Consider the following 25,869-nt stretch of genomic DNA (forward strand, 5'->3'; position numbering starts at 1 on the left):
ACAGAACAAATACTGATTGGAAAAAATGGTTGATCTGGCCCACAGACACAAATAACTGTCAAGATAGATTCCTGAACAAAAGACCGGGGTTCAAACTGACCAGGCCAGACCCAAGATATTCCCAGAGACAACATCCAGGGATAGTTACAACATACAGTGAAGGGAAATTATGCCTTGAGTGGCTACAGAAATCCCCACTGGATGAAATTAAGCAACACTTGACTTTACTTAAAGAAGGTGCTGACTTGCGAGATTTCATAATGGGACCTCGCAAACAGCGTCAAAAACGTTTCATAGCTGCTGGTATATACGCTGCATACAACGAAGCTTGAAAAGTAGTGCAAATTGAAACAGCAGAAAAAATACGAGAAATTGATTGTATAAATTTGGAAAAATCACTTTCTGTAGTGGACAATGGGTTAACAACTCTGTCCTCCAGAATATATTCACTGGACAGCATTGTATCATATGCCTTTGATATAATAGAGCAAGACTTGCTAATGTTACAACATGGTCAGTCCCAATTGCGTTCTATTGTACAGCTAGGCTGGACGTTGCAAAACCTACGTTCAGGCTACGTGCCATGGTCTAATCAACATAACGTCATTATTTTCTATCTTTAACCTTACTGATAAACAAATCAGTTTGGCACAAAAAGGAGCAGACTATACGATTCTGAGCATTGAAAAACTTGAGAGATTACCATTGACAATGTCAGAGAGACCTGTCATTGAATGGATAATACACGGAACAATTACACTTCCGATAACAACTTTCCAGATTAAATATTGCCAACAATATATACCAGCAGGCCGGTATGAAAGGTTGGGTAAAGGATACATCAAATCAACCTGGGATTTACCTTACACACACAAATGTTATAGTGAAGGGAAAAAGGAGGTATTTCTTAGTGGTAATAATTGTAAAAAATCACTAAGCAGTACACTTCTGTGTCAAGGTATTAACTTTCATGGAGCCTGCGAAGGGTCTTCAAATAACCTTTCATGTCACCTGCAAGGCACTCCTGCAACACAGATAGAGCCATTTTTCAGACAGCTATCCAACGGCAGCTACGTTCTCATAAATGACCACAGCTGTTGTGGAATGGTGCCAGGAGAATGCTATCTCGTAACTGTTACTTCCAGGGTCGTTTGCTGTATGCAAGTATTGTATCCAAACAGCAATCCAGACATGGAGGCGGCATTATGGCCTTATGTGATTATCTCTTCTATTCGAATTGATACTTTAAGCAGAATGAAGTCTATTCTTTTACAGACTACTGTGCCTTTGACCTCGTCCAAAGAAACGCATGATCTGCAAGTTGCAAGGACAGCGGCAGAGATACATACCCTTTTATCGACAAATTGCCCCGTGCATTTTGTAGAAATGTTAAGTCAAATTTTAAACATGTCTGATACCAGTGGCATGGCACATGTATTTAAGACAATTTTTTCGGGACTGTTAACACCATTTGAAACAGTTCTGGGCATCTTCCCGAATTTTGTCCATTCTGTCTTTGGCGGCCTACCTTTAATTTTGGGACTCGTAGCAGGAATTTTATTTGTGTTCCTTCTGCTCCGATATGGCAAGCCAAGACACAGACAAGACTCCAGCAACGATGGAAGAAACGATCTTAGCAATACGCTACCGAGACAAAATCACTAAGGTCCTCGGATTAGCCCGGCTAAGAGATCTGAGTACAACTTGGTTTCTTTCATTCAGACCAATCTGGCAGGATTGCATCTTACCTGTGCTTCGATGTCTGCTATGCGGAGAAGAATGCGTGTTCGACGTCTGTCTTACACTACCATCAGCAGTACCAATGGATATCGATACTTTGCTTTGTCCAGTAACGACTCATGCAACGTGTTGTCCCCAGCGGCTACCTATTCTGATGATGGCATTCGTTGAGACTTCACCATTACGAGTAGGTGGCGGTGAAGTACGAGAAGAAAAGCAGCACCAAACAGGTACAACCTTCTGTGAGCATTGCTGATCCAAACATCGATGATAGCAATCACGCTCACAACTGCACAGTTACAGCATTTTCAAACTTGGTCGAACTTTCACCTGATGTTGTAGACCAATTTTTTGCAAGCCTGTCTGATATGATGTTCTCCCCTGAACAACGAGAATAATAAAAAATAAAAAAAAAACGACAAGAACACAGCGTTCCCTGAACTCTGAATTCGGCCTTCAGTTCTGTTAAACAAAGCAACTGAAAACATTTGGAACTATTTCTTCCCCTGAAAGAGAAATTATTTTTCTTTCACATCAAAAATATTTACCATTTTTTCCGGCACATGGTACTCTGCTTAAAGTAGAACTATTCTTAGAGAACAGAGCTTCTATTTTTAGAGACATTAGAGACAATATTTTACCTCAGCCTCTAGCACATGTACAGTATCGTATAAATATCTCAACCTTCTTTTCTGTATTCAGAGCCATTTCATGTGTAATTTTCGCAATTCATTCAGCTGATATATATATGCATTTAACTGAATGATAACCCTGCTTGAAAAAAACGTACAGTACCAATACTCATTTTCCTGTATAAACCATACACCATTTCAAAAGCAATTTATGTATTTTGGGGTGGGTTGGAAAACACACATGCATCGTATGTTTAATATTGCTTATTATTTTTTAGTAATGATGGACATTAATACGTAGGGTGGGTGTTGTATTTCTATCTAGGACCCTAATTCGATATTCCTGATTCATGCCCTTATGTGGTTATAACACATAATATCCTTATAAAGACATAGGAATCATATCCATATTTAGTAATAGCCCATGCAGTCCAAAACACGGCAAGGCTACTTCCATAGACTCCTAGAAAGCACAACGCGTTCTTTAAACAAACCAAGCTTTCAGTAGCCAGGTAATTCCCCCTGCTTTTGTTTTGATTTGCACAAGAACTCCTGGAGTCCAGAAAGAACTGTTAGTTCTTAGTGATGTCTTATGTCCAACCTTACGTCAAACCCGGCACCTTTCAGGTATAAATATAGCAACATTGCCTTAAGCAAACACGCGGTGGTGGGGAGCAGAGCGACGTTCTACTTGCCCGGGAGCCCAGCTGTTGCTAGAGCCAAAGGAAAACGCCCCTCCCTTCGACGCACTGAGAGAGACGCTGTCTTTTTCTCCAGCCGAGAAAATCCAGCTCCGGTGTTCCCAAGTCACCCTCGCGGGTTGCTGGGAGATCGAGTCCTGAGAAGCGAGATACAAGACCTCCTTCATTCTATAACCAAGGTACCGAGCTGATTAAAACCTTTGAGAGAATTCTTGATTCCGATTCTTGGCAAAAACCTAACTTAACTTAAAACTGCAGCTTACTTACTCCTTCCCACGTATTAGGCTTAGGTCAGGTACACCGGGGTAGGCGTATCTTAGAAGCACCAGTTAAGTTTGTTAGTCAATGTTTTTATGTATGTATATATTTTATCCATTTTGAAGTATCATATGGCTAGGAAACCATATCAATGTTTTTACAGTATTATTTCATAATACTACTTTTACTGTACGCACTTTACTTTATAATAAGTATTGCAATTGTGGCAATTCATTTCTCTTGCATGAGAAAGAAGACTGCTCAATAAAATAACACCTTTTATTGAAAATGCCCGTCTCTCTATTTCTCTGCAACCTGGTGAAATTAAGCATGCACGATTGACTGAGTGAAATAGCTGTCTATTGTTTTCACACGACTCTAGAGATACACTCTTTATTCTGAGGGAGCAAAGTTGTCATGTTTATGCAGTTGTCAGAAACTAATCCCTTCTTGTCTAAATCAGGACGGTTAACCCTTTTCCTGAACATTCAAGAACGTTTCTAGTGACCTCTGAGCTAGCTGGCAAAAACTAATTAAGTCTAACATAGTCAGTAGAGACCTAGATGACCTCAGTCCTACGTCTACACTGCTGTTTAAGTTACTCCAATGCGCAGAGCCTACACTTCCGGATCTGTGTGATCCCACCTTCGTAGCCAGGGTGACGCGGGAGACCAGGTACAGGAAGGGGCATATAACAGGGTTAGGAGAGCTATCAATGAAGACACATACACTCTATGTTGCAGCTTGGCCGGAAGTCCCGAGCGACCTCCAGACCGTTTATTTATGCTCTCTGGCCACGCCTGGCCAGAGAGTGATACATTAGTGTGCTAGATGTTCCGGGGCATGCAGGGCCTTCAAAGACAACATCTAGACCGCTACATCGCTGACATGTTGTCTATACTACCTCCAAAGCGCTCTTTGCTCATTGAAGCCTGGAGTATTTAAGCAGCTTAAAAAGTATTTTGCTATCACTAATGGGCGCCCTAAGGTTGCGCTGGAGACACTTCAAAGATATCAGGAACTTGGGGGCCTGGGGGTACTGAACCTTGAATGGTAATATTACTTAGCCTACATTCAGCCCGACACTACATGGCTAGCAGAAGAAGATAAATGAAAACAACGATTACTGAAGGGGACGTGAATGGAGAGTCATTGTCAGTGCTGGTAATGAGAGGGGACGGCTTGGGTCTTCAGTACTATACATTGTCAGACAGATCGCCCAAATATGGGAACAGATTATTAAGAGGGTTATCAGGCACCTGCCGTTTGCTAGGGATTTAAATATCTGGGATTTTCAGCCCGTCGTTACATTTGCAGTTACAAGCCTATTGCTGGATGGAGTGTGGGGCTGTCAATTGCTTGGCGACTTATTCCCAGGAGACACTTTTATCACCTTTCAAGAGGCGCAAGACACATTTGGCCCGCTCCCATTAGCGCCTCCCCCAACTGTTACTTGGTCTTGTGGAACGTTTTAAGGAAGCAAAAATGCAATACAATTTCTAATAGCTGGCCCTTCTCCTGGCAATGCCGGAACCCTGCTAATCTCCTGAGGCGGAAGCCGGGAGACGACCGATTTTTAAAATTGTAACTTTCTTGTGTCACTAATTTGAATAACCTGTATTTTAATAGCGCACTCACCCGGCTGGCACCTCTGCAGCGGGCTCGAGACGCGCCTAAACAGCGACCCCTTCGCTGCACCGAACAAGGAAAAACAAACATTTTGCCACCATTGACGGCGAGGAACTGAGGCCACGCCTACTCTCAGGCCACGCCCACCCGCCACAGTACAAAAGCGCTGTCAACAGCGTAAACTAACCAGAACCCTGCTAATCTCCTGAGGCGGAAGCCGGGAGACGACCGATTTTTAAAATTGTAACTTTCTTGTGTCACTAATTTGAATAACCTGTATTTTAATAGCGCACTCACCCGGCTGGCACCTCTGCAGCGGGCTCGAGACACGCCTAAACAGCGACCCCTTCGCTGCACCGAACAAGGAAAAACAAACATTTTGCCGCCATTGACGGCGAGGAACTGAGGCCACGCCTACTCTCAGGCCACGCCGACCCGCCACAGTACAAAAGCGCTGTCAACAGCGTAAACTAACCAGAACCCTGCTAATCTCCTGAGGCGGAAGCCGGGAGACGACCGATTTTTAAAATTGTAACTTTCTTGTGTCACTAATTTGAATAACCTGTATTTTAATAGCGCACTCACCCGGCTGGCACCTCTGCAGCGGGCTCGAGACACGCCTAAACAGCGACCCCTTCGCTGCACCGAACAAGGAAAAACAAACATTTTGCCGCCATTGACGGCGAGGAACTGAGGCCACGCCTACTCTCAGGCCACGCCCAACCGCCACAGTACAAAAGCGCTGTTAACAGCGTAAACTAACCAGAACCCTGCTAATCTCCTGAGGTGGAAGCCGGGAGACGACCGATTTTTAAAATTGTAACTTTCTTGTGTCACTAATTTGAATAACCTGTATTTTAATAGCGCACTCACCCGGCTGGCACCTCTGCAGCGGGCTCGAGACACGCCTAAACAGCGACCCCTTCGCTGCACCGAACAAGGAAAAACAAACATTTTGCCGCCATTGACGGCGAGGAACTGAGGCCACGCCTACTCTCAGGCCACGCCCACCCGCCACAGTACAAAAGCGCTGTCAACAGCGTAAACTAACCAGAACCCTGCTAATCTCCTGAGGCGGAAGCCGGGAGACGACCGATTTTTAAAATTGTAACTTTCTTGTGTCACTAATTTGAATAACCTGTATTTTAATAGCGCACTCACCCGGCTGGCACCTCTGCAGCGGGCTCGAGACACGCCTAAACAGCGACCCCTTCGCTGCACCGAACAAGGAAAAACAAACATTTTGCCGCCATTGATGGCGAGGAACTGAGGCCACGCCTACTCTCAGGCCACGCCCTTCCGCCCCCTTTCCACCTATAAGGATGTGCAATCACCGGACGCGCAGCGGACGGGCGCAGCGGGCGCGCCGTCAGCGCGCCGAATGCGCGCCAATGGCAAGCCCGTCTGGGCCCGTCCGGGCCCAGCCGGCCCTAGGCCCAGCCACTCTGCCCTCTGCAGCCCGTAACGACTTGACCTATACTCGGGCTGACTTGTTAGCCTTGAACCCCAACAAACATCCCTCCTGCTCGCGCATCTTGAATGGAGACACTCAATTCTCCGGCTGCGACCGCTGCGACCCCGCCAATCAGACCACGGCATCAAAGGGTTTGCACCTAGGCCTACTTAACTGCAGGTCGCTCGTGAAACACGCACAGGAAGTGAACCTCCTAATCACTAATAACGCCTTAGACATTCTGTTTTTAACAGAAACCTGGCTTACCTCCAGTAGTGGCCCAGACATCGTTCTAGCACTCCCCCCCCGGGTACGTCATGTGCTCACAGAACAGACCAGAGGGTAGGGGAGGTGGACTTGCAATAATCTTCAAAGACACCCTCACCTGTAGAACGTCTGATGGCAACATCAAGGGATACGAAAGCTGCCACTATACTATTATAATCTCCCCTGTCACTTCGTTGTCAGGAACGCTGATATATCGCCCACCAGGCAATCTAGGAGACTTTCCGACCAAAATTACTGACCAGACCTCCACCAAATGCACGTCCACTACTAACTACCTATTATTAGGAGACCTGAATGTACATTTCCTGGACCCAGACGACAAGCAGGCCAATGAACTACTCCAGGATCTCACCTCAATGGGCCTTGACCTTAAAAACCCACAGGCCACTCACGAAAAAGGGCAACTGCTTGACCCCATTCTCTCCAACATCCCCAACCTGAGAACCCTTGACCATATCCCCCTTCCCTGGACGGACCACTTCTTGGTCCCCCTAATATGGGACATCATCACTCTGCCCCCTCCACCCCCAAAAATCAGAACGTATACCAGACGATGGCAGAAACTGGAACCAGACGTCTGGGCAGCCAAACTCAGAGAAAACGTTCCCCATCCCCCTCATGACACCTTAGTAGGGGACAAAAAATTCAGTACCTGGATTACCCAATCGCTCGACGCCATTCTGCCCAAAACCCACTCTCTCAGACATATCAAGAGAGTTAATCCCTCACCCTGGTATACCCCGGAACTCAACCTGCTACGTAAGGCTTGCAAAAGAAATGAACGTATCTGGAGGAAGGAAAAAACCGAGGAACGGAAGGAATCATTCCGCACCTCCGTAAAATCCTACAAAAAAGAGCTCCGCAACATCAAAACTAGTTTCTACGAGAACAGAATTAAAAACGCTGCCTGCTCGGCCCATGAAACCTATTCAGTTCTTAAAGAACTACTCCACGCCCCTGATCCCCCACTCAAACCCCTCGATCCCAAAGAAGCTGAAACTAAATGTAACAAATTAGCCACCTTCTTTGACGAGAAGATTCAAAACATTCTTCTTACCATACCCCCCCCGAACAGGATCCCATACAGCAGGATCCTACCATCTTCACCACCAATCCTCCTTTGCTGCCAGCCCCCCAACCCTCCCTGGACGCTTTCGGTCCCGTAACAACGGAAGAAGTAGGAGCAACGCTGGCCGCAATCAAAAGTGGTTCCCCCCTCGACCCTGCCCCCCTCTGTTTCCTAAAAAAAGTATCAAGTACCATCATCCCTCCCCTCACGGCCCTGATTAATTCCTCTTTCTTGGAGGGCATTGTCCCCCCCAGCTGGAAAGCGGCAGCAGTCAAAGGTCTACTGAAAAAACCCTCTTTAGACCCGCAGGATTTCGCAAACTACAGGCCCATATCCCTTCTCCCTGGAAACAGCAAGATCGCAGAGAAGCTGGTAAATAAGCAATTATCGCTTTACCTAGAAAGCAACAACCTCTTAGCGGCCTCCCAGACAGGATTCCGTCCAGGTCAGGGCACGGACATCGCCCTCCTGACGGCAGTGGAGAAGGCCAGAAACATTCTGGACATGGGAGGATCAGTGGCAGTGATCCTCCTAGATCTCAGTGCGGCCTTCGACACTGTAGACCATCCCACCCTAATCCACCGACTGGGAGAGATCGGACTAAAGGGTATGGCCTTGAAATGGCTAGAATCCTTTCTAACAGGACGCTCCTTCCAGGTGCGGGAAAACGACAGCTGTTCATCCACCATCCCCCTCCGGTGTGGAGTACCGCAGGGCTCATCTTTGAGCCCTACACTTTTCAACGTGTACATGGCCCCACTGGAGAAGAGGGTCAGCTCGTACGGCGTGTCAGTTATCAACTACGCCGACGACACTCAGCTGGTCGTAACCCTTTCTCACCCTCACCACGCCCCATCCGATCTCCACAGCTGCCTCTCCGAAGTCCACCGATGGATGAATCTCTCTTCATTGAAATTGAATGGGTCCAAGACTGAGATCCTCCTGATGGGCCACAAGGGGCCCTCTCTACCATCTCACCTTTGGCCTAGGTGCCTAGGGGACCCTCCCGCACCCAAGGAAGAGGTCAAGAGCCTTGGTGTGTGGATTGAGAAGGACATGAGTTTTAAAACCCAGGCTAAAAGAACCGCAGGGACATGTTTTGGGCTACTCAGAGCCTGCAGGAAGATCTTTCCCCTGCTTCCCGATACCGCAAGGAGGCTCCTCATTCAGGGTCTAATCCTGGCAAGATTAGACTACTGTAACGCCATATACCTGGGAGCCCCTGAAGCCACCCTGAACTCACTGCAGAAAGTCCAAAACGCCGCCGCCCGTCTACTCACGGGCACACCAGGAAGATCCTCCGCCAGGCCGGCCCTCAAATCTCTCCACTGGCTCCCAGTCAGAGAAAGGGTCGTTTTCAAGGCCCTCTGTTTGGCCCATAAAACCCTCAACAACAACGGCCCCCCACTTCTGAAAGAACTCTTAATCCCATACAAAGCAGAGAGAGATCTCCGGTCCAATGTAGAAAATCTTATTGTAGTCCCTAGAGTCAGAAAAGCCAAGACCGGTGGCCGTCGCTTTTCGGTTCACACGGCCAAACGCTGGAACCATTTACCACGAAAACTCAGGACAGAACCGAACTACCTCCAGTTCAGAAAAATCCTAAAGACCCTCCTTTTCCCGCAAACTTAATTTCATTAGTTGGCTGAAACCCTTGGAGAAGCAGGTCAGCGCTGGGATGCTCTCCCGAGTTACTACGCGCTTTACAAAAACCAATAAATAAATAAATAAATAACAGCAAATAAAGTCCAGGCATGGAAACAGTAAGGTTAGCATCGGTGATGCAGCATCTGCCACCTCTATAGCTCGGGAACACATGCCAGTTGCTGATAAATGTTGTCTATTTATTCTTCTTTCATTTAGAAATAATTAATCCCACATCGCTCTCATACAGCACAGTCTTGTATATTTTCTTTTTAGTATTTTTCTTAGCTTTCCATTTTATATATTTAGTTGTCTGTAAACCCCTCATACATTAATGCGTTTCCTTTCACATCTCCTTTTTAGGTTTTGGACTAGGCAGCGCATGCGATGTCTCATCAGAGAGATGCTGTATACAGTATAGTGGGGAAAGCTCCGCCCACTTTCTGCCTATCTTTTAGATTGGCCGAATTCCTAAATGCTGCTATCTGATTGGCTTTCCTCAGCTTAATCCCGCCTCCTGATGGCCATGTCGTCATTTTTCTCCTTCCACAGCTATCAGCCCCTTTACTTTTAATACTGCTTTATTCCACCTCCCCCTTCCCTCCTGCAGTCCCTCACTTTACTGCCCACCACAACCCCTCCACCCACTCCTGTTCCTGCATTCTTGGGCGCACATAGTTTTATTTGCAATGCAATAGGACTCGCGTAAATATGAGTCCTATTGAATTTGTAAAATATTTTTTTCCCTCTGATTGACTGGCTTCATGGCACTCTATTTTGCCTGACCTGTCCCTCTCGCATGCGTGCGGTGCTATACATCGTACGCATGCGCGTCAAAAGTCTGCTTCAACCTCTTGTTACTTTCTGTTTCCCAAGTGCTACTGGGCGGTCGCTGCCTACTGCAGTCGCCCAGGCTTACTCTCGCCGGGGGTCGTGACGTGCCCTTCCACACGCCCACAGGTGGCAGTGTAACCCCTGCCCATCGCCCCTCTTGGCTCCATTCGTCCGAAGGGGTTGGCGGAGTTAGGAAGTCTAGAGGGTGCAGGGTTGAGGGCACTTACCCCCAGATGCTGGGCTTGGGGCTGTAACAGCAGGGAGCTGGCTGACCGGGCTGGAGAAAGTGACGGGCCTCTCTTATTGGAAAGAGAAAGAGCCGTGGGGAGGGCAGAGCAGCACCGTCCCGGGATCTCACAGCAGAGCAGGGCCCCGGGACAGAACAGCAGCCAGTCCTGGGACAAAAGAATCACCATCCCCCGGAGTGCTGCCCTCCGGCACCAGACTCTGGGGGAAACTTACTGCAAACTTTGGAAAGTTTCAGAACCCGGAGAGCAGACGCAGAGTTTTTGCACTCTGCGCAATTCAGCAAGCACTCAGCCAACTGCAGTGGAGTGGAGTTTACCGGCGCCCATGCATAGTAGTAACGCTGAGTCTCACCACACGTGTCTTCCATTCACTGGAAACGAACCCCCCATTACCCCATCCTAAATGTTACAGTTGATAACAATGGCAGCGCCGTTTCACAAGCTCCAGGCATTTTCTGCGTCACCTCAATTAGAATACACGTGCCATGAGCACAGATCGAAACAAACCATTCCAGGCAGCGTGCAACTGTGAAATACACACAGCTGTCTTTATATACTATGCCTCAGTCTCTGGCCATAATAAGGCTGCAATCTTGGAACATACATCCTTGTACTCTATGGATTCCTTAGTATGTATTATAACTGTGAAAGTATTGCAAACTTGTACCAGGAATTGGGAGAGGCATCTGTAATTTCTCGTAAACTTTGCCAGATGTCCTGGCGTCGAGATCGCCTGGATCAAGCACTGCCCACGAGGGGTTAAACCGCAGACCTTGCTGCCCTTTGTGTCTTATTAAATAACAGTTTTTATAGCGGCCCAGTCACTGCTGTTATTTCATTATGTCCACAGACACATTGAATGCCCAGGGGTTCGTTCAATGCCTTTTATTGTAAGGAGCAGGAACCCAGCATTAGGGCGCTTCAAAGCCCTGGTACTATCTGTACGAGCAAACACTGAAGCTGTGGTAGAGGGTGCCCAACATAGAACCAGGAGAGCCTGGCTCTTGCAGATATTCGACATAAACTCGTGAGAAATGTGCATATATCTGTGATCTGCAAAAGAAGCTTGGAGTTTACCACCGGTAAGGGTCCTGGGTGCGTAGACATCCACCTGGTCGCAGCATCCTTTTATGCTAATGACATAAGTACAGTTTGCCCTGTGTGCAGTGTGTATTTTAAATGTTACTAATGTAATGGACCTTACTTTTGTGGGGGCTTTCCTTTCACATGGTGCTGTAGGAACCTGCACACCAGTGACCGCTAGCCTCCAGGATTTTTACACTGCTTGGGAGGAATCTCCGGTCAGCAACGCATCCGAGCAAAGAGATGCCTCAGTGGGATGCCTCTTCTGTGGACTGAGCACACTCTGTGAGCAATCCTTTCACCTTCGCGCAGCACTGTATGACGCTTTCTCAAGTGTAGTCAATTTATATATTTTTTCAATGTTTATTTGCATTTGGTCAACTCGCACCTTAGTGTGAACTTTAAATGATCATCTGAGTACCTAAAATAGACCAGAAGAATATAGCAGAAAGCTTGTGGGTCTGGAGGGAGAGAAATTCAGATGAACAATAAATTTCACTGGGAAGAAAGTGCATTAAAGTGAAGGGCAAGCATACAAGAAAGGAAAAATGTACAATTGGCCCAAAATGCGTGTGTGCGGACTCTTAGGAGTTAATGATGGGCTCGGATGTTAGCTAATATTGTGCTTGACACATGACTGACTTGGTTTAAACTCTGCTGCCTTTTTAAGGCACTTTGTATAATAGTCTCCCAATGGTCTTGCAGACCTTACACATCTGATAACCCCTGTTCACAATGGGTTCAAATCCTGACTGGGTCGCTCTGCCTTTCATCCTTCAAATGTTGATGAAATAAGTGTAATTGATTTTGGGTATTAATAACATATTTCATTACCTCCTCGTCAGCCCTCCCCGTCCCAGTCCTAACCAATGAGCATAGCTCCTCCCACCAGAAACTCCCAAGCAACTAAAAACCCATCCCTTCCCTCCAGGCCACACCCACACCCTAAGGTATATAAGCATGTGACCCGCCCATCCACATCCTGTTTGTTTTTTCTGCGGATTTCATTTCCTGGCAACTTCGTCGTGGGGGTACTGGACCGGTGCCTCCTTTCGGGTAAGTGTGATTCGGCCTGCTGGGCGGCCGTTTGTTCCCCTGTTGTACCTGTTTTTATCATGTACTTTTGAGTCCCTGCTTTAGCGGGACCGTGGGGTTGGGGGGCCTTGACTGCCTGGTGTGGGGTGGTGTCTCCCTGCTGCGGCCTCCCCTCTTCCGGGTATGTTCCCTGCCCTAGCGGGTGCACCCGGGGAGGGAGGGGGGGTGTGTTGGGCGCGGCTAGCTTCTCTGCTCGCCAGTGGCGTGGCGGTTTGGCTCCTCCTTGGAGGTGTGTTTGGGGGCTCGGTGCTCGTCTCGGGCCCGTGTTTCCCCTTTTGGTTTTTGTTACCTGGGAGGCAGTGCGCGATGCACATATCGTACTGGATGCGCACAGAGCATTGTATAAAGCGGCCGCGAGGACAGGCTCTGCAATATCCCTGCGGGGAAACGCTTTGAGCATTTAAATGGATGGGGCTCTGTCTACCAGGGCTTCGTGTTCTCTGGCCGCGGGTCGCTCCCTGCCCCTTTTTAGGGGGCATTTCTTTGGTTCACACGGTGGGCCGGGTTTGCGATGCTGTGCCTGTATGCTTCCTTTGGAATGTCCGGGAGTTCGTGTTCCCGTGTTTGTTGGGAGGCAGGTTGCTTTTCATGTGGAAGCTGCTCTCTTTCGGTCCTGTTTTGGGCTGCCTGTTCTTTCTAGGGCCCGCCTCGGCGGGTCTTGGGCTCAAACTTCCACGGACCCGATAATTCTTGCCTCGGTGCCTATTCCAACCCTTGCGGGTGAGTAGTGCGCTATGCGAGTGTCCATATGCATTTAATTGCGTTCCGTTTGTCCTTCAGTTTGGGGGCGCCCTGGTGTTCTGGATGTATTGGGCTGCGCCTCGTGACACATGCGTGGGGCTGGTGCTTTTGGGGGTCGGGACTCTGTGTGCTGGGGCTGCGTGTCCTTGGTTCCTCCCCTGGCCTCTTTCTCCTGCCGTGGGTCGCTCTATGCCCCTTTTTTGGGGGGCGTGGCTTTTGTTTAAGGCGGTGACCTGTGGTGGTAGCGCGACTTGTCTTCCTGCTGGGGCCTCTCCTCTTCCGGGTTGGTTCCCTGCCCTGGCGAGTTCACCTAGGGTGGGAGGGGAGGTGTGTTGTGCACGGCTGGCTTCTCTGCTGGCGTGGCGGTCTGGCCTCCTTTCAGGTACGTGTGGGTCGGACTGCTTGGCGGCCGTTTTTTATTCCCCTTGGATGCCTGTTGTTTCGGGTACATTTGAGTTACTGCTTTGGCGGGACCATGGGGCTTGGGGGAGTCCGGGTCTCCCTCTTTCTGTCTTGTTTGGACTGGCCTGCTGGCTTGCGGGGGGTGTGGCATTCCCTGTTTGGCCCTTGTGGATCTTGCTTTGCTTGGTCTGGGCGCTCCTTTCTCTGTTCTGTGCCCCTGTTAGAGATGTGGTTTTGGCATGTCTGGGCTCTGCTGTCACGGGGAGGAGGTGGTCGCTGGGTCTTCCGCTGCTCCTTCCTTTGGGCATGGTCAGGTTGCTTCTGCCACGTGGATCCTGTCTTGGATTGGTTGGGTCCGGGGGGGGGGCGTGCCTTTGTGGTTTTCTGCTCCGTGTTCGGGTCGCTTTTTGGTTCCATAGGCCCTGGGTGGGTGGACAGTCTGTAGACTTTTTCACCTTTCGCCTATTGTTGGGGCTTGTGGGCCTCCCCTTTCCTCGATCTCTGTGTATGCTGTGCAGGAGGGGGTGTGGGGGATGTTTGGCGGACTTGCCTTTCCCCGGTTTCTGGAGGTGTCCTGGCTGTGTAGCGATTGGGGTTTCCTTTGCAATGGTTCGCTGGGGTATCCTGGCTGTGTGGCGAGGGGATCCCGGTGGCTGGTGTGGCAGCTCGGTGCCTGGTGGTGTCCGTGGTTGCGGTTCCTTCTTCTCCTGTGGTCGTGCGGGATGGGGGACCTTGAAGCTGGGTTTTGCTACCTCTGGTTTTGCGGTCCGGACTGCGTCTTGCCCTGGCTTTTGGGTTCGGTCGCTTCGTGTGACTGTCCGTTTTTTCTGTGCTGGTTTGCTGATTGTGGGTCCCTCTGCCTCTTTTTCCGGGTTGGGACTGCAGTTGGACTTCTGGGCAGGCTTTTTCCTTTGCGACCCTTGGTGCGGTGGAGCCGGTGGCTGGGTCCTCTGTGTCTGCTCGCTGGGTTTTGCCTTGGTGGACGGATCTGCTTGGGGGACTCCCATAATGGTGCTTCCCTTCGCGGACTCTTTACTATTTTGGGATCCGTGGGATTGTGCGCCTGCTTTTGGGCGGCGTTTCGTTCTACTTTGGTGGCCCTGCCCTTTGGTGGTATGGTATGGGGCCGGGGTGTCCCTTCCTTCCTCTTGTCCCAGGGTGTACAGAGTGCTTCCTCTTCTTCTTGTCCCTCCTTGTTGGGCTGGGCTGCTGGCTGTGTTCTGTGCTGCCCCTTTTTCCCATTTCTCAGGCGCTGTGGCGGGCTCTTTGCTCAGGGCTCGGGTCTCGTTTCTGTGGGGGCGGTGTTGTGGGTGCAAGTGTTTCGGCGGGGTCGGGGGGTGTACTCACTCCTGTTTCTGTTCCGGGGCCCTTCTGGGGTCTGCTGTCCGGTGCTGGTTGTGGCAGCTGCACGCTTGTGTCTCCCTCGTCGATCCTTCTGGTTCTCCGGGACGCATTCTTCTTATGCCGGTTCCCGCGGCTTCTTTGCCTACTTGGGGGTTCCGGGTGTTCCCTGCCTTGTTCGGTGGGTTGATTCTTCCTCTTCTTTCCTTCCGGTTTAGGCCCTTTCAAGGGGTGTTTGCTGCCTCCTGATTCAGTTTGGGGTTTCTTTACTTGATGTCTTCCTTCTTTGCATCTCTCATGTGCTGCTGTTTGTGGGATGGTTTCGGCACCTCGTTGGTGGGGTTTTCCTGACGGTGCCCCGCAGACTACGGTGGTGGTTGGGGGCTCGGTCTTCCTCTACTCCCCGGCGGCTCCATGTTCGGCGGCTGTTCCTGCTGCTGTGTGGTTTGTCCTTGGGCCCGTTGGCTCTTGTTCCCCCTGGCGTGTCTTGCTCTGGGCCTCTTGCGGGGCTCTCCGTTTGGGTCCTGAGATTGGTTGGTTCTCTGACCTGGGCTCTAGTACTCTGTGGAGTGTTTTGTGCCTCTGCTGTCGCAGGCTCCCGCTGGACGGTGGGTTCATTTCCTGCCTCTGCTTTCTTGGTGTCCCATGGGGGTTTTGTGCCTTCGGCCTTGCTTGCCTGGGTGCTCCTGTTCTTGTTTGAAGGATCTGGGGTTCTGCAGTTTCTGGCCTGGTTGGTGCCTGGTTGGGAGGTCGCCTGGGTATGCTGGGTGCTGTTGCTTCTCTTGTGCCTCTGGTGGCGCTGGCTGGCTCTGGTCTGGGGTTGAATCCTGATTGCCTGTGCTTTCAGTCTGTCCCATGGTTGGTTCGGTTGGCCTGGCCTTTTTCTGCCTTGGTTCCTCCTGAGGTTCATATTGGTCTGGTCGGACTGTGTGCTGGTGGTGTGTTTGGTCGCCCGCCTTTGTTGTGCTGGGATGGCTTCACTTGACGGTTCGGCTGTTCGGCCGGGAGGGGGGGGCGTTTTCTTCCTTGTGGCCCCTAGGACTGTTCGTCTACCGGGGGGTTTTTCTTCCCGGGGCGGCTCTCCTGCGTGGGGTGTTTCCCTCCCGGTCCGAGTTGTGCCTCTTGCTGTCCTGGTTCAGAGTCTCGTGGTTGGGCCTGTTTTGCTTCTCCGGGGATTGCCTTGGGTTGAGGTTGTTCTCTGGTTTGGTCAGGCCCTGTCTGCGGGGTGGTTGCCCTGTCCTTCTGTTGTACGGAGGCCTGCTGTGTGCTTTTCCCCCGTTTGCGCTGGTTCCATGGGTCCTGCTGCGGGTTGGACTGGGTCGGGCCTCGTTTGTCCTGGTGGCTCCGGTTGGGTCTGGGTGGCCTTGGCTCCCTCTGTTGTGATTGGCGGTGGGGCGTTGCTGGTGTTTGCCGGTGGTCCCTTGTTGTTTCCCCTCTGTCTCTGGGTATCTGGTCCACTTGCGGTGGGGAAGTGTGGCTCAATGGTTTGAGCGGCAGACCCTGATGCAGAGGTCTAGCCCGGGACCAGGGTTCAATTCCCCGCCTCAGCGGGTCTTGGGCTCAAAATTCCACGGACCTGATAATTCTCGCCTCGGTGCCTATTCTATTTTAGATAAATTGGCTGTGGTGTGTCGGGTCCTCCTGGCTTTGGGGTGTTCTGGCTGAGTTTTTTCTCGGTTCGGGGGCCCTTCGCCTCTCCTGTCCTGTGCCTGTCATGGGGTTTTCTTTCCTGGATTGCTGTCCGACACAGGGTGTGTCTGCATTGGATTCCGGGGCTTGTCTTGGGTTTCTGGGTGGTTGGCTTCACCTTGAGTCGGGCTGTATCCTCCCTGCGAGCTCTGTGGGCGGTTGGTTGGCCTTTCGGGGTTCGGGCGTTGGGCTGGTGCGCCCCTTGATTTCCGGGTGGTTGTGGGGTTGTTTCCCCCTGGCGCCGTTCTTTCGTTCCTTTGCTCCTTGTTGGAGTTTCTGGTTCTGCCGGTTTTCTGTCCTGTACCTCTTACCGGGGTTTGGGTGCTGCTGCTCTGTTTGGCGGTTGTGCGGACTCTGGCGGTGTGCCTCCTTCTGCTGTGCCGTTTTTATGGGGTGGTGTTCCCTTTTTGTTGCCCTTGGGCTGGCTGGTCGTGTTCTGGGGCCTTCTGTGGCTGCTCTCCATCAGTGGCTGTGTTGGCTGTGCGGCCTGCTGTTGGGCTTGTGGTGTGTTGACGCCTGGGTCGGTTCGAGGCTCCTCTCCTCTGGGGTGGCTGCTCCTTGGGCTTGCTTCCGGGATGGGGCTCCCTGGCCGTGTTCGGTGTGGATGCTGCTGGGTGTTCTCCTCGTGCTTTTGTGTCCTGTAGTCATTGAGTGATATGTGGGACTGTGTCTCCTGGGTCTGGGAACGCTGGCTTGCGTTCTGCTCGGGTTGTGTGACTTTCTGCTTGTGGGGCTTGAGTCTATTTTTCTGCTATGTGAAGCCGATTCTTGCTTTGGTATCTGTTCATTGGTTAGGACTGGGACGGGGAGGGCTGACGAGGAGGTAATGACCGGTTACTCACCGGTAATATTCATTACTCCGAGTCGTAGCCCTCCCCGTCCCAGTCCTGGTTCCCATCCCTCCCTCCCTGTTCGGCTTCTTGTGCTTGGTAGTACAGGATGTGGATGGGCGGGTCACATGCTTATATGCCTTAGGGTGTGGGTGTGGCCTGGAGGGAAGGGATGGGTTTTTAGTTGCTTGGGAGTTTCTGGTGGGAGGAGCTATGCTCATTGGTTAGGACTGGGACGGGGAGGGCTACGACTCGGAGTAATGAATATTACCGGTGAGTAACCGGTCATTAGTCAACAGCAGGAGAGATCTCCTCGTGTGTACACATCCTCTCTCCAAAGACTCTCGTTATGCTACAGACCAGCCCTCCTCGGCTCTGCATAAACAATCTTACATATTCCGGTCTAGCTTCATTTACCTCAGACTCCTCCTTTCATCTTACCTGTGAAGAAGAAGGAACTCTAGGAACAGATAAAGGGCTCTTTCTCTTGGTAATCCCACAAAATGCCTCCCCCACTGTAAATCGCGCTATACCTCCCCTCAGAGTGCGGGACATTAAAGGGTTACACATCAGGTTCTTAAAACACCTAAAAACACTAGGAGACCTCTTCGGATTAATGCTCCTGCTGCAGAGATTTCAGTGTACCCTGAGGGCACACGTTGAGTCTGCTGGGGCCTCCTGAGTGTGTTTGCATTTGTTCAGGTGAATCCGTTGATTCGTATATTAACATCTGTTATTATGTGCTCAATCACAGAGCACTTTGTGGTATCGGCTTCATAAGAGGCCCTCGTTCCCACTTGGCTCTGTTCTTTCATTGTTTATTACCAAGAATTACTGTGTTTTGGTCAGTCTGAGCTGCAGCAGCTTCTGTTTTTAATCGCATCCATAATATGCGCATTGTCTTTCCAAAATAGATTTGCCATCTAACGAGGTTCTTTTATTCACTATTTTCTTTTGCTTTCGCAGTTCAACGCACTCACTCAGTCAGTCAGTCAAATTATCTTTATTCGATTTAGTTAAAAATCATACAAAGAGCATAAAAAGCATTTATGTACAAGTAAAATACAATTAAACAATTTCATTTCAATCGAATACATGTGACGAGGTATTACAGTTAAAACATGATTAAAAACAAAGTATAAAAACAATTCATACAGGGAAGTTTAATAGTTTCTTACGTGATCTTGATCTAGCCGCCGCCACTAAAAAATTTGCCATGCAAAATGTGATGCGGATGTTACTCAGTGATTGGAGGTAAAACATGGCTGGTCTCACCTGGGAGAAACCAGCTTCCCTTAAAAACGGTAACAAATGTATTTTCCTCTGATCAGAAAAGAAATCGCAAAACATAATAAAGTGCATGGTGTCTTGTACAGAAACATTATCACAAGTACAGGGCAGTGCTAACTCTGGTTTCACTGAAGTGTTGAAGCTTCCCAGATAAAAATGAATAAGGTTAAATCTAAATTTTGTTAACAGGAACCTGTGAAATGGATTGGTGACAAAACATAAATAGGGTTCTAATGCAATTGAGTTAACTAACAAGTAGTGGCGTCTGACTGTGGGCTTTAGCAGTTCCTTTTCTTCTCGACTCATTCTTGCCCTTAGCATAAATTGTTTTTTAATGATGACAACATCTTGATTTGTTATGCCAGAGAGGTCTGTAAAAAGATCCGGCCGGCCCAGATCCATAAAGGACTTTTTCAGATAGGCCAACCATGGAAATCTACTGCTATAGTCCAAAGACATGACTTCCTTCATTATCAAATGGTTAAGGGTTAATTCCGTGTTTAGCCATGTCTTAAGCCAGTATATTAAGCTAGCAGTCAAGGCGAGAACCAGGAGGTACAGAAGGGAACCTGGGTGACTACCAGCAAGGATACCTCCAAGGCAGAATGCACACAATTCCAGTCCTGCTCATAAACTGAAGACAGGGCAAGACTGGGGCCACAAGAGCAGCTGATGACAAGCTCGTATCACTTATAGAGCTAAAGACAAAGTGATACAGAAACTCCCACTTCCAGCTCCTAAACTTAAGACAGAGCGGAGTGAGGAACAAATAACACACAACATAGACAATCCCCACAATATACACACCACGTCCAACTCGTAAGCTTAGGACGGAGCGGAGCTGGTGTACATGTAACAATACGAGATAGACAAAGCAGCGCTCCACTCGTAAACTAAAGACGGAGCGGAGCGCGTAAACAAACACAAACAGAACCCCTTCGATCACTCTGCAATTGACGACAGAAATGACCGCGGAGAAATTCAGGGCTGAGGTGCCAGATGAACTGACAGAAACGAGGAGTGAAGGATAGCCGGGGAAACAAGGCGGAAGGGAGAGATAGGCACCGGGGGAGGGCGTGCCGGGAAGGAGCTAGTTTGCGGAACAGAGCGGGAGGTACAAACAACGGGCAGGACACGGGCAAGGAAAAGAAATACCGTGACTCAAGGGCGAATACCACAGGAACAGGAATGGAGCACAAACGGGAACGCTAAGGCAAAACAGGATCTCAGAACGCTACGGGAACCTCACGGAGCAGGACGCTGAGTAGAGGGGGCGTGGTCACTAACCAAACAGTAAACCAAGCAAGGATTCGCAGGTGAAACTCCCTTTTCTGCTAGCTAGGGAGCGTCTCAAAATACCGTGGCATAAAGCAGCAAGAGATCTAGGGAATGTCACAAAAGGATCTCAGGGGCACAACAACAAATGCGGAAAAGAGCATTCTACACAGCCCCGAGGATTCTACGTTGAACACTCATGAATGTGGTCAGATCCGACCACCCCTAACAGTTCTCCCCCTCAAAACCCGCCTCCCGGGGCCGGGTTTCAATGGATGCAATCGGTGGAACCTCCTTATCAATCTAGGAGCATGTACATCCTCAGCAGGTTCCCAAGTTCTGTCTTCTGGGGGATACCCAACCCAATCTATCAGATATTGGAGTTTTCCTCTCTGCCTTCTAGAGTCTAGGATCTGTTGTACTTCAAATTCTTCTTCGCCTTCGATCACTACAGGAGGAGGAGGTTGTTCGGGTTTCAATGGGGGAATGTATTTCTTGAGTAGTGAACAATGAAACACAGGGTGAATCTTGATGTGTGATGGTAACTGCAATTTGAGAGTCACTGGGGTTATGACCTTAATAATGGGATAGGGACCGATGAACCGAGGCTGTAATTTCTTGGACCCAGGAAGTCTGAGATTTTTGGTGGATAACCATACTTTTTCACCCACATTATACTGTGGTTCCTCTCTGCGATGTTTGTCTGCCTGATATTTCATGTTTTCTTTGGCTTTGTTCAATTCTTGAATGGCATTTTCCCATACCATCTTCATGTGTTGATGATGTTCTTTTAATGCAGGAATTTTGTCAAGATCATTTGGGAAAGGAATAGGAAGGAACCCTGGATGTTGTCCATGATTGAAGTAAAAAGGGGACACTCCTATGGCTGAATGTGTTGAATTATTGTATGCAAACTCTGCCAATGGTAATGCTTCCAACCAAGTGGAAGGTAAACTGGTCAGAAGGCAATGTAAATATTGTTCTAGTGTTTGATTAGTCCTCTCAGTTTGACCATCAGTCTGAGGATGATATGCAGTGGACAATCTATGATCCATTTGTAACACTGAACATACTCCTCTCCAAAATTTGGAAACAAATTGAGGACCCCTATCTGAAAATATCACTGCTGGAGTGCCATGTAAGCGAATTATCTGCTCTAGGAAAATGTGTACCAATTCTTGTGATGATGGTATCGTTTTAAGTGGAACAAAATGAGCCATTTTGGACAGCATGTCCACTACTACCAGTATAGTATTGTACCCTTTACTACTGGGCAGTTTGGTGATAAAATCCATACTGATGGTATGCCAAGGTTTAGGAGGAGCTGGTATGATTTTTAACAACCCTGTGGGGGCGCAATGGGAAGACTTTTGCCTAGCACACACTGAACAAGCTTTAACATAAGCCGTTGTGTCTTATCTCGGACATAGACTAACCGTTTTGGCTGTTCCTGGGTGTCCTGCAAGCACACTATTGTGACACCATTCTAATACTTGAGTTTGTAAGGGGGGACAAGGTATGTCCAATCGGTTGTCATGAAAATATAATCCTTCTTTGACTGTATTCAACAGATTCATCATCCACTATTGTTTGTCGATCAAGGCATATTGTTCCCTTAGGGTATCCAAAAAGGATTGAGAGTGATGTTCTTCGACTCCAATGATTTTATGTTCTGGGATTATAGGAGGTGTGCTGTTCGTATGTTCTATGCTAGAGTTGTTAATTCTCGGGAGAGCATCTGCCTTGCCATGTTGGGCAGCAGGTCTATAAGTGATTATAAAATCATATTCACTAAAGAAGGATACCCAACGCATCTGTCTTGGTGTCAGAGCTTTTGCAGATTTAAAGAACTGCAAATTCCGATGATCCGAAAATATTGTGATAACATGTGGAGATCCTAATAGATAATGTCTCCATTCCTGAAAGGATAACTTGATGGCAAGGAGTTCTCTTTCGCCTATGGTGTAATTTTGCTCGGCAGGGAGCAAAGTCTTAGAAAAGTAGGCCACCGGATGAAGTTGTCCTGTTCCTGGATCTCTTTGCGACAAGACAGCACCAACAGCTACTTGTGAAGCGTCAGCTTCCAAGAAAAACGGCAAAGTGTTGTCAGCCTGCCGAATGATGGGGGCAGACATGAATTTCTTCTTGAGGTTGCAAAACGCCTGTTCTTCTTCTTCATTCCAAGCGAACTGGATTCCTTTCTTGAGTAACAGGAAGAATGGTTTCTGAAAAGTGGTCTATGAATCTCCTATAAAAGTTAGAGAATCCTAGAAAGGACTGTACTTCCTTGACTGTGGTGGGGCTAGGCCAATACATCAATGACTTTGTTTTCTTAGGATCCATAAGAATCCCTTGAGGAGAAATTACATAACCCAAAAAGTCGATGGTATCAGTGTGGAAGGTGGTTTTATCCAACTTGGCAAACAAAGAATTCTCTTGTAATTTTTTCAACACTCTCTTGACGTGTACCACATGTTCTTCTTCTGTTTGAGAATATATTAAAATATCATCTATGTACACGATGACGAAAACATCAAGGTATTCTCGAAGAACTTCGTTGATAAAGTATTGAAACGCTGCTGGCGCGTTACATAACCCGAAGGGCATGACACAGTATTCATATAACCCGAATTTAGTGCGAAACGCAGTTTTCCACTCGTCTCCTGATTTAATCCGAATTAAATGATAAGCTCCTCTTAAGTCTATCTTTGTGAAAATCTTTGCACCTCGCACTTGATCCAACAAACAGGGATGAGCGGCAACGGATATTTGTTCTTTATGGTAATTTTGTTTAATGTCCTATAATCCAGGCATGCTCTCAAGCCACCCTCCCGTTTCGGGATAAAAAACAAGGGCGAGGACACTGGGGAGGTTGAGTGTCAGATGAACCCTTTTTGTAACATGTCATCCAGATAGTTTTTTAAGTATTCGGTTTCGGCAGAAGTCAGCGCGTATATCCTACTGTTAGGAATTTCAGCCCTAGGTAGTAAATCAATGCGGCAGTCATATGAACGATGTGGGGGCAATTTAGTGGCTTCTTCCTCATTAAATACTGTCTGGAATTCTGCATAGACGTCTGGTATCTTTGAAGCCACTGCTAAGGACTGGACTGAGCAACATAACGGGTGTAAACTGTCACTGGCTTCTTGATAACAATGAGTCATGCAATAGGGTGACTTTAGCGTCACAGTTCTGTCTATACAATCAATCGTTGGATTATGGGTTTAGAGCAAGGGTACTCCTAATATTGCCCCGAAATTAGGAGTGTCTATCAAGTCAAAGATGATATGTTCTGAATGCCCATTACCACAGACCAAGAGAAGGGGAGGTGTTTGATGACTAATCAACCCTGATGAAAGTTCAGACCCATCCACTGACTTGACAGGTTCAGGTTTATCTTTTGCCACAAAAGGTATGTTCATCTTATGGGCTAATTGTATGTCGAGGAAATTACCAGTTGCTCCGGAATCTAAAAGAAGAGTCATATGATGCCTATCTTGATTGCTGACCACTAGGGTGATATTCAATAGAAAATGTTTCACGGGTCTCATCAGTGTCTTTTGATTTTGAGAGATCTGACAAAGGCATGTACTTGAAGAATCGATCTCCTCATTCTTCAAGCTCGTTAGTTTTCCTGAACACTAGCAAGTTTCTTGGGAGTATTAGAAGGACGGTTGGGACAGTCTTTGGCATAATGGCCACTCTTGCCACAGTATAAACACAAATTGTTCTTCCTTCTTCTAGCTTTTTCCTCATCTGAGATAGGACCTCTCACTCCACCAATTTGCATAGGTTCAGGTATATGCTTCATCTCCTTCTTGTCGGTTCTCTGAAAGACCAACTTGGGGAATCCGATACGAGTCTTTTCACCTCGTCCCTCTTGTAGTCTATGGTTCAATTTGACCGTGAGTTCAATGAATGAGGGACAATCTTCAAGCGGGTTGACTATTTGTGCCAGTATGTCCTTCAACTCATCAGACAATCCTCTATAGAATAGCGGTGTTCTCTTGTCTTCAGGCCAATATGTTTCGGCCAATAGCCGGTTAAACTGTATTATATATGTGAGGAGATCTTTAAACCCCTGTTTTAGGTTAAGCAGGGCATTGTCACTGGCTTGCATATAGGCGTGCTTGGCAAAAAGACTTCTAAACTTGAGCTGAAAATCGTTGTAATTATACAACAGGGGATCAAGGGCGAATACCACAGGAACAGGAATGGAGCACAAACGGGAACGCTAAGGCAAAACAGGATCTCAGAACGCTACGGGAACCTCACGGAGCAGGACGCTGAGTAGAGGGGGCACAACAACAAATGCGGAAAAGAGCATTCTACGCAGCCCCGAGGAATCTACGTTGAACACTCATGAATGTGGTCAGATCCGACCACCCCTAACAGCCACAGACAAGCATTTGTTATTATAAACCTTTAGGAGAGCTTCCATTGGTCTGTGGCCCAACCTTTTGGCAAAACCCAAAAGGGCTGTTGATGTCCTGGTCACCGCCAGGCTTTTGGCCCTTACCTGGGGACCCCAGGTACCCTTGTTATCAAAAAGCACACCAAGGTAGGGAAAAACGGGTACTCTAGACACAACTTCTCCCTTGCATCTAAATGTTTTTACCAGGGCTCTTTTTTTCTGAGGACCAACAACCATAGTGTGTGACTTGTTTGAGTTGACCTTCAAGTCTAATTGGTCCATAAAGGTACCAAATGCGTCCAAAAGCTGTTGGAGACAGACGCTGGTGCGAGCTATCAGCAGTGCGTCGTCCGCGTATGAGAGAGCAGGGATCTTAACTTCTCCTACACGCGGAACGTCTCTCGCAGCGCCCTCTAGATGGGTACCTAGGCCGTTAATGTAGATTGTAAATAGCAGAGGAGCAAGTATGCAACCCTGCCTGACCCCTCGCTTCGAGTTAAAATGGGACGTACATCTACCTTCATTTGTGACCCGCACCACCGAAAAAAGCTCTTGATGAAGTGAGGCCATGAACCTAACCAGGGCCTCATCAATCCCAATCTTCAAGAGGATATCCCATAACTTGGACCTATTGACCAGGTCGAAGGCTGAGGAGAGGCTCATGAATGCTAGGTACAGTGACCCCTCCTTGGCCTTCGTGTACTTTGTGATCAGCAGGTGTAGGTTAGAGCACTGCTCTATCGTGCCTCTCTTCTCTCTAAAACCGTATTGGATATCGGCCAAACCACCACAACTATCCAGGCTACCCCTTAATCTAGCCAAGAGGACTCTGCCAAGGATCTTAATTGCAGAGCCCAAAAGGGATACAGGCCGATAGCACCCTGGGTCATCCCTTTGCCCCTTCTTCTTTATGGGAACTATTGTGGAAGTTGCCCATGTAGTTGGGGTGGGGGGTTACTGTTTGCAGCTGTAAAACTTTAGCTAGGATGCCGGCCCATAGGTCTGGAGAGTGTATATAAAAATCAGCCGGCACCCCTTCCGGGCCAGGGGCTTTATTCCTAGTAGTGGAACGGATCGCTTTCTCTACCTCAACCCTGTTGAAGTGAATGGGGATAGCCTCAGGGACAATCATGTTGAGTGGCTTGGTGATCGTACCATTGTCTCCATAGACGGAACTAAAATGTGCCAACCACTTGTCATCCGGGATGACACA

General features: G+C 48.4%; 1 protein-coding gene across 1 annotated transcript in view; it reads left to right on the forward strand.

Moving 5' to 3' along the window:
• The window catches only part of LOC147708080 (potassium/sodium hyperpolarization-activated cyclic nucleotide-gated channel 1-like), a 1,712,518-nt gene that overhangs the window by 1,192,904 nt on the left and 493,745 nt on the right, over positions 1-25,869 (forward strand). The window lies entirely within an intron of this gene.

This window comes from Lissotriton vulgaris, chromosome 6 (genome assembly GCF_964263255.1).
Source record: "Lissotriton vulgaris chromosome 6, aLisVul1.2, whole genome shotgun sequence".
Classification (NCBI taxonomy): domain Eukaryota; kingdom Metazoa; phylum Chordata; class Amphibia; order Caudata; family Salamandridae; genus Lissotriton; species Lissotriton vulgaris.